Source organism: Cebus imitator, unplaced genomic scaffold (genome assembly GCF_001604975.1).
Source record: "Cebus imitator isolate Cc_AM_T3 unplaced genomic scaffold, Cebus_imitator-1.0 Scaffold573, whole genome shotgun sequence".
In the NCBI taxonomy this organism is placed as follows: domain Eukaryota; kingdom Metazoa; phylum Chordata; class Mammalia; order Primates; family Cebidae; genus Cebus; species Cebus imitator.
Genome location: NW_016107888.1, coordinates 97499 through 106818, shown reverse-complemented (window position 1 = coordinate 106818; position 9320 = coordinate 97499). Strand labels below are relative to the sequence as shown.

Here is a 9320-nt window from a genome sequence, read left to right as displayed (position 1 = left end):
TATATATATATATATATATATATATATATAAAAGGAAAAAACAACAACAACAAAAACAACAAACCTTATTCTCCCAAATATCAGCTGTGCTGTAAATCCAAGATCATAAGCTCAGGTCTCCCAACTTCTGCTCCAAGTCCTCTTTTCCTTTGTGGCAACCCCAATGTGGGATGGAGATTTTCCCCACACCCCAGTGCTCTGTGTGATGAATAAGGAAACAGAAGCACCCTAAATCAAATGGCTCTGCAATCAATCAAAAGGAGGAAATCAGACTCCTGCTTTTCACTTTGGCAACATTTTTTACAGTAATGCACCTTTGGACTCTTGTTTCTTCAACATCTCACCCTGGACTGAAAAATGACAGGTAGGGAAAACCCTAGCAACTGCTCTCACTGCCTGCAGGAGCTCTGTGTATCCAGGTTCCTTAGGAATCAGTTCTGTAACCTCTGAGTTCTTCCCACTCCTCCCCTCTCGCTTCCTCTTTCTCCCCATGAATAGAATGGAAAACTCTGCACTTGATCTAATGTGCTCAACTTGCCAGCTTGGAGTTACAATGTCAAGGACTTATTCTATTTGATGTTGATTCTCTGTGCTTCTTTGCCTTTAAAAAATCATATTTCTATTCTGCTTTCCTCCAATATTTAACTGGAAGGAGGAACAGATAGGGAGGTTTGTTTGTTTTTCTTTTTTAGATGGAGTTCCGCTCTTGTTTCCCAAGCTGGAGTGCAATGGCGTGATCTTGGCTCACCACAACCTCCACCTCCTGGGTTCAAGCAATTCTCCTGCCTCAGCCTCCCAAGTAGCTGGGATTACAGGCATGTACCCCTTTGCCCAGCTAATTTTGTATTTTTAGTAGAGACAGGGTTTCTCCATGTTGCCCAGGCTGGTCTCGAACTCCCAACCTCAGGTGATCCCTCCGCCTCAGCCTCCCAAAGTGCTGGGATTACAGGTGTGAGCCACCATGCCCGGACTGGAGTTTGTTTTGTTTTTAAAGCTCTGTCAGAAAATGGGCTATGGAACCATAACATATAGTAGCAGTAGCAGCAATAAATACTAGAATTAATTCATACTAAATATTAGAATTGTTTGGGAATTATTGAACATATATATCAATAGTAAATATTAACAGCAAAACATTACATTTTATTTACATGTGCCATTAACTACACATTTTAAGAAGTGACAGTTTTTACACGATATACATATTTCTTGTAACACCAAAAATTTCTCTGAAGCCAAAGGAAAACAAATAATTATGTAGATACAGATAACTTGACAGCCCAAACACAGATGCACATGGAATCCTTCTATCTTCCTCCCCGTAAGAGACTGTGAATCGAACTCAGCGCAAAAGTAAATGTATCCTAACTGTCCTTTGGATAGAATATTTTTCAATATAATATCAGTTATAATTAATTTTCATTATTAGGCCGGGCAGGGTGGCTCACACCTGTAATCCCAGCACTTTGGGAGGCTGAGGCAGGCAGATCACCAGAGATCAGGAGTTGGAGACCAGCCTGGCTAACATGGTAAAACCCCGTCTTGACTAAAATTAGCTGGGTGTGGTAGCCATGCCTGTAGTACCACCTGTTCGGGTGGTGGAGGCAAGAGAATCACTTGAACCCAGGAAGCAGAGGTTGCAGTGAGCCAAGATCGTGCCTCTGCACTCCAGCCTGAGCAACAGAGCGAGACTCCGTCTCAAAAAAAAAGTGAAAAACATCAAGGAAGAACTAGAATACTCTAAATGCCGTGCTCAGCCAAGAGAGCTCCTGGCAGAGCTGTGTTTATAACTTAGGTCTCTCTGCTGCCTAAACATGAGGGCAGATGACTGGAAGACAGAAAAAAACAAACAAAAAAACAAAACTGATCTGTTCCCCGTCATCTGAGGGCAGGCAGGTTGGGGTTGCCGGGCAAGGCCACTTCATAAGGCAGTTTATCCTGTTGCAACCTGTTATTTGTCTGCCTTATTTTCCAGTGCCCACGCACGGTCTCCATTTTGCCCAAAACATTCCTGGCCTACAATTCCCTCTCTTCTTAGGTCATCAACCTGCCATCGGCAATAACAGATGCTTTACGTTCTAAATTCTCCAAGCCTTTACAGTATTAGGCAAAAAAATGCTCCTCCTAAGCAGATTTTTTTTTCTTTTTTGGTATAATCAAGTTTCCCCTTTCTCTTGCATTTTTTAAAAATTTTTATTTATTTTATTATTATTTTTCTCTTGTGTTAAGAGTCTTTAACATGTTGAGCAAAAGCAAGCACAAAGCCAGGTACCCAGACACTGTTATGATGTGAACTTGTCAGAAAAATGTTATCCCTTCATCTCGGCCTCTTCATCTTCTGTGGGAATGGTAAGGAATTTTTTCTTATTTATTTATCAGTTCTTCATCTTTTAAGTGACCTTGATTTAGGATCTAGTTGGTATTTCTTAGACTTAGTTTAGGTTGATTTTATTTAAAAAGAAAAACACTGGGCTGGGCACAGTGGCTCACACCTGTAATCTCAGCACTTTGGGAGACCGAAGTGGGCAGATCACCCGAGGTCAGGAGTTCGAGACCAATCTGGCCAACATGGTGAAACCACATCTCTACTTAAAAAATACAAAAATTAGCTGGACGTGATGGCAGGCACCTGTAATCCCAGCTCCTCAGGAGGCTGAGGCAGGAGAATTGCTTGAACCTGAGAGGTGGAGTTTGCAGTGAGCCAAGATCACACCACTGCACTCCAGCCTGGGTGACAGGAGACTCTGTCACAAAAAAACCAAAAACCAAAAACCAAACAAATAAAAAACATTGGCCGGGTATAGTGGCTCACACCTGCAATCCCAGAACTTTTGGAGGCCAAAGTGGGAGGATTGCTTGAGGCCAGAAGTTGGAGACCAGCCTGGACAATATAGCGAGGCCCTCTCTCTATTTTTTTAAAAATAGGCTAACACCTTTTTCGGCCTTAGCCCACCTGCACCCAGGTGAATATTTAAAAAAATAAAAATAAAAATAAAATAAAAAGGAAATGGGCTGGGCGCAGTGGTTCACGCCTGTAATTCCAGCACTTTGGGAGGCTGAGGCGGACAGATCATGAGGTCAGGACTTCGAAATCAGCCTGACCAACATGGTGAAAGCTCATCTGCACTAAAAATACAAAAATCAGCTGGGCATGGTGGCACGCTCTTTTAATTCCAGCTACTCAGGAGGCTGAGGAAGGAGAATTGCTTGAACCCAAGGGGCGGAGGTCGTTGCACCCCAGCCAGGGTGACAGAGTGAGACCCCATTTAAAAAAAAAAAGAAAACCATTTTAATCAAGATTATAAGTATGAATGACAAAGTGACAAGTTACACTGCGCTTTTTTTCTCCCCCCTCTAATGATATTTACCCTCTGCTCCAGGGGACCAGGGATTTTTGTAGCCTCTGGTTTCTGTTTGAGGTAATTTATTCAGGAATTTATAAGGATTTCCTCAGGAGAAATGCAAAAACAAAAAGCAAACCAAAACAAGGAATGAGTTGATGGGAAAAAATGAGAGAAGAGGAACTGAAGTTCTGACGTTCTGTTGACGTTCTGTTCGCAAGTCAAGCATGTCCACAGCTGTGCAGTGTGGGCTGCGCAGCAAGCCCAGGGCCAAAGCTCTGTCTGAAGCCGCAGGCTTGCCACTAACACAGAAGAAGCGGCTCCTCCAGGAATTCCATTTCTCCCAGGTAAAGGAGAATGGCTTCCCAGCACCCCCTCGATCCCAAATCTCAGTGTCCCGGCAGAGCCAGCCATCTGCAGCTCTTTCCCCAGCTCTCAGGTAGGACCGCATTGGCGGTGTCCATAGCTGCTGCCCTTGTGCCAGAAAAGCAGCCCCTTCGTCTTGGGATTACAGTAATTATGGTGATTTATGCCTTCAGAGTGAAAATTAGCAATCTGGTGAGGTAACTGAAAATGAATGCGTCTCTTCCCAGAGTTCACTCCACCCAGCTGAGCCACCAAATAAAACCAGCATATGGGGCAATTAGAGAGCCAAGCTCTGCTTTCAAAACGCAGTATAAAGAGACAGAGTTCAGGGGCCCAGGCTCCCCTGCCTGGTTCAATTATGATCACAAGTTCCTAACAAGCGTCCTCTCTGCTTCATAGAAGTGTGCCAGGTCTGAGTCCTCCCATAAACACCAACCTGTGGTTCTATCTTTCAAACAAAGTAATTTGTTCCAAGACATCATCATTTTACCTTCTTTTTTTAATTGCAAATTGGCTGAGGGAGGGGAAAGGGGGAAGTGAGGATGAACCTCTATCACATGGATATGTGTGGAGCAAAGATTTTTTTTTCCTTCTTAGTCATACATTTGCTTTTATGTGACACAGACTCTGATCTTACGTAACTTCCACAGCCCACTCTCAAATACTGGTGTGAGTAGAATTTCTATTAAAAATTTTGCTGGGCATGGTAGCTCATGCCCGTAATTCTAGCACTTTGTTTTATTATTTATTTATTTAGAGATAGAGCCTTGCTCTGTCCCAGTCTGGAGTCCAGTGGCACAGTCATGACTCACTGCAACCTCTACCTCCTGGGCTCAAGCGATCCTCTTCCCTCAACCTCCTGAGTAGCTGGGACTACAGGCATGGGCTACCATGCTTGGCTAATTTTTGTACAGATGGAATCCATGTTGCCCAGGTTGGTCTCAAACTGCTGGGCTGAAGGGATCCACACACCTTGACCTCCCAAAGTGCTGGAATTACAGGTATGAACCACCACACCCGGCTGTTCCCAGCACTTTGAGAAGCTGAGGCAGGAGGATCCCCTGAGGCCAGGAGTTCAAGACCAGCTTGGGCAACATAGTAAGTACCCCCCCTCTAAATCTACAAAAAATTTAGAAATTAGCTGGGCATCTGGCTCATGTCTGTAGTCTCACCTATTTAGGAGGCTGAAGCTGGAGAATTGCTTGAGCCCAGGAGTTTGAGGCTGCAGTGAGCTATAATGGCATCACTGCACTCCAGCATGAGTAACAGAGTGAGATCCTGTCTCAATAAAAAAAATGTTTTTGAAAGACATAGAGGTCCAATAGTGATTGATTATCCTCATCATTGAGCACATGCAGAAATTCCTAAAATAGTCCAAGTCTACGGGGATAGACTTGGACTTGGTAGGATTTCACATGTAACAAGGATTTATTGGGGTCACACTGTCAGCCACTTGGATTGGCTGTAAGTGCAGTATTCACTGACTCATATTTCTCATAGAGTTTTAGAGTTGGAAGGGGTTTAAGAGATAATATAAACAAACTCACATGTTAGATTCTACCATTATTTAAAGTGGCTGGATTTCTAAATCTCAATCTATGAAATTCCCTCTGATCTAGCTTACTCTTCTTTTTCTTTTTCTGCCTCAGGTTTATTTGTACAAATAGCACAGGAGAACCCCAGCACCATGTGGATGGCAGCTCGGGGGGTGGGGGTCACACCAGCCCTTCTGTCTTCATGTTGGCAGATGGTGATAAGTACTCTGAAGCCTTTGTAGGGCACCTTTGGGAGCCTGAGCTGGAACGGAAGCTGGAGCTGCAGCCTGGGCCTTGGTTTCATCCTTGGCCTTGGCCTTTGGCTGGCACAGCCTGAGCCCCTTGGCAATGCAGGCACGAGCACACTTCCCAAGCTTGGGGTAGGCCAGGCTGGAGTTTAGTGGCATGATCTCAGCTCACTGCAATCTCCGCCTCCCGGGTTCAAGCAAATCTCCTGCCTCAGCCTCCTGAGTAGCTGGGACTACAGGCACACGCCACCACGCCTGGCTGATTTTTGTATTTTTAGTAGACGAGGTTTCACTATGTTGGCCAGGATGGTCTCGATCTCTTGACCTCCTGATCCACCCGCCTTGGCCTCCCAAAGTGCTGGGATTACAGGCGTGAGCCACCATGCCCAGCCAAAAAAAAAATTTTTTTTTTTATAGCGATGATGTCTTGCTGTGTTGCCCAGGCTGGTCTTGAACTCCTGGGCTCAAGCTATCCTCCCACCTCAGCCTTCCGAAGAGCTGGGATTATAGGCATGAGCCATTGGGCCCGGTCTTTCTTTAAAAAATATGCAACACTTCATGAATTTGCATGTCATCCCTGCACAGGGGCCATGCTCATCTTCCTGTGTGGTTCCAATTTTAGTAAATGTGCTGCTGATGTGAGCGCTCTCCTTGCCTTTGGCTTTCACAGCACTGTTCTCTGTGACTCAGTATGGAAGGACATAGTGCTATTCAAAAGATGTTTGTAGAATGCATCTAAAAGTTGCTCATACGTATTTGGCTCGCCTCTGGCCATTTTAAGGGAGACTGGAAATGTAACCTTTATTTTGGGTTTAGCATGAGTTTAGCTAAAGACCAGGGTTCTAGTTCTACAGTACTTCCAGGTCATACCTTTAACTCGTTTTCTCCTTCCCACTGGCTGGAAGTACAGATACAGTAGTGTTAAGCCATCTTGGAAAATGTGAGCAAAGGCATGACCCTGGGTTTGGTGGGGCAAAAAGATAGGAACTTGAGCCTCTGACATCCCAATGCCACCATGCCAACCCTAGACTGCTTACTCTTGAATTATGTGAAAGAGAAAAAAAAAATACCCTCTGTCTGGTTTAAGCCTACCATTATTTGGATGTCACGATTGCATTAACTGAACCTACATCCTCTTTGAGTAGACCTAATCAGGTTCAACGTTCATTTTCGGCAGCTCTCAGATCTGTATGTCCACCCTCTGAAACACTCCCACGATCCAATCCCACATTGCAGCTACCTTTTGGACACTCCAGCTGAATGTCCAACTAGGATCTTAAAACCTAGGATCTTTAGTACATTTAAAACCAGGAGTGGTGGCTCATGCCTGTAATCTCAGTAATTTGGGAGACTGAGGTGGGCAGATCACCCGAGGTCAGGAGTTCAAGACCAGCCTAGCCAACATGGTGAAAGCCCATCTCTACTACAAATACAAAAATTAGCCAGGCATGGTGGTGGGCACCTGTAATCCCAGCTACTTGGGAGGCTGAGGCAGGAGAATCACTTGAATCCAGAGGCAGGGGTTGCAGTGAGCCGAGACTGTGCTGCTGCACTCCAGCCTGGGTGACTCCATCTCAAAAAAACAAAAAAAGGCAACCCATTTTCCAAATCACCTAGGCTCCAAATCTGTGATGTCTCCCCGTCTGATGACCTCTCCCAATAAATAGCCCCCTAACAACCTTAGCCCCCTGCACTCTCTGCACACCCCATATATTTCAACCAAATCAGACCACTTGCTTATTCCCATTCCCAAATATACCATTCTGCTTCTAGAACTATTGCAGATTCTGTACTTAACTCTATTGAAGTCCGTACCCAGCAGGCTCTTCTTTTTAAAAGCATGTCTGAGTCATCCCCCAGAAGTCCATCTCAAAGCCTTGCATGAGGTAGGTATGCAAATGTTTTTCAAATTGAAGACATCAAGTGGTTTGCCCAAAGCCACGTGGCTAGTTACAAATGCTCTGCCATACGAAGGGGGTCTGCACATTCAGATGATAGATACTGTATTTCCTCCTTTCTTTATTGGGCTTACAATGTCATGAGGATATGGACTTCTTAGGAAAAGGTAGTGATTTGAGGAATTCTAAGCTGCAATTTAAATAACTGTCCTGCTATTTTGAGCCTTTGGCATACCATACACTATAATTTTGTCCCTGTGCCTGTGTAATACAAGAAAACTAATATAAGCATTTTATATATGTTCATGGGTTAGATGTGAATCTTTATCCAAATATGCTGTAGCCTGCCTGATTCTTTATGGGCCAGGAAAGCATTTAGAATACTAAGATACATTTCAAATTGCGCTTGCTCAGTTCAAATTGAGAATCACTATGGGATCCTGTTTAAACAAATCAGAGGGTACCACAGCCAATATTTGAGCCACGTAGCCGGCTCTTACAATGAAATGTCTATGGCAACCTTGTTTGTGTGCTCATGATTTTTTTTTTCCCATTTATTTATTTTATTGCATTTTAGGTTTTGGGGTACATGTGAAGAACATGCAAGACTGTTGCATAGGTACACACGTGGCAGTGTGATTTGCTGCCTTCCTCCCCATCACCTACATCTGGCATCTCTCCCCTTGCTATCTCTCCCCAGCTCCCCACCCCCCACCGTCCCTCCCCTATTTCCCCCCTACTGACCCCAGTGTGTAGTGCTCCTCTCCCTGTGTCCATGTGTTCTCATTGTTCAACACCCGCCTATGAGTGAGAACATGCAGTGTTTGATCTTCTGCTCTTCTGTCAGTTTGCTGAAAATGATGGTTTCCAGGTTCATCCATGTCCCTACAAAGGACACAAACTCATCAAAAAATATGGAACGCTTCACGAATTTGCATGTCATCCTTGAGCAGGGGCCATGCTAATCTTCTCTGTATCATTCCAGTTTTAGCATATGTGCTGCCAAAGCGAGCACTTTTTTTTTTTTTTTTTTTTTGAGATGGAGTCTCACTCTGTTGCTTGGGCTAAAGTGCAGTGGCTTGATCTCAGCTCACCACCACCTCCACCTCTTGGGTTTAAGTGATTCTCCTGCCTCAGCCTCCTGAGTAGCTAGGGCTACAGGTGTGTGCCACCATGCCAGGCTAATTTTTGTATTTTTAATAGAGACGGGATTGCACTATGTTGGCCAGGCTGGTCTTGAACTCCTGACCTCGTGATCTGCTCTCCTCAGTTTCCCAAAGTGCTGGGTACAAGTGTGAGCCAACTCACCCGGCTGTGCTCATGATTTTTAAAAAAAACGATATGTAGGCCAGGCGTGGTGGCTCACAGCTGTAATCCAAGCACTTTGGAGGCCGAGGCAGGCGGATCACCTGGGTCGGGAATTCAAGACCAGCCTGACCAACATAGTGAAACCCTGTCTTAAAAAAAAAAAGAAAACGATGTGTAGAGCCATAGAAGAAAGAAAATAAAGCAGTATTTATTAGGTACCTACTTAGGGCATGTGGCTAGATACTTTGATTATTATTACCACGACCCTACAAAGTAGATAGAAACTACAAGTAGATACGGGGAGGTAGAGAGACAGGTGAGGCGGTGAGGCGGTGAGGCAGCAAGGCCATTTGGCCAGACCTCAAATGATGGGGCCTCAGTTTTGACTGCTTTTAAGAGGCAACTTTGAGCAGGGCTGTTTAAGCCTTGAACTATATCCTTCAGTTCCTTCTAAGAGCCATATTGCCCCCAGTTGCCAAGGCCTGATCTAGTCTTTCACAGCTATCTGTAAATGCCAGCTGGGTTTGTGATCAAGAAACCTTGGCTACTTAGAAGACAGTGCTCAAAGTTATTATAATTTCTCCTTATGATAACTTTCTTCCTCTCGAACACAGAGAAATTTGC

The 9320-nt window shown here is 44.5% G+C and overlaps 2 non-coding genes across 2 annotated transcripts; both read right to left on the bottom strand.

Moving 5' to 3' along the window:
• Window positions 1-6030: 6030 nt before the first annotated feature.
• Window positions 6031-6136, bottom strand: LOC119469107. The gene has a single exon (XR_005197927.1). It is a non-coding gene; the product is annotated as a U6 spliceosomal RNA (small nuclear RNA).
• A 2160-nt stretch (window positions 6137-8296) lies between these two features.
• On the bottom strand, window positions 8297-8403 carry LOC119469106. Its single transcript, XR_005197926.1, has one exon. It is a non-coding gene; the product is annotated as a U6 spliceosomal RNA (small nuclear RNA).
• Window positions 8404-9320: the final 917 nt, after the last annotated feature.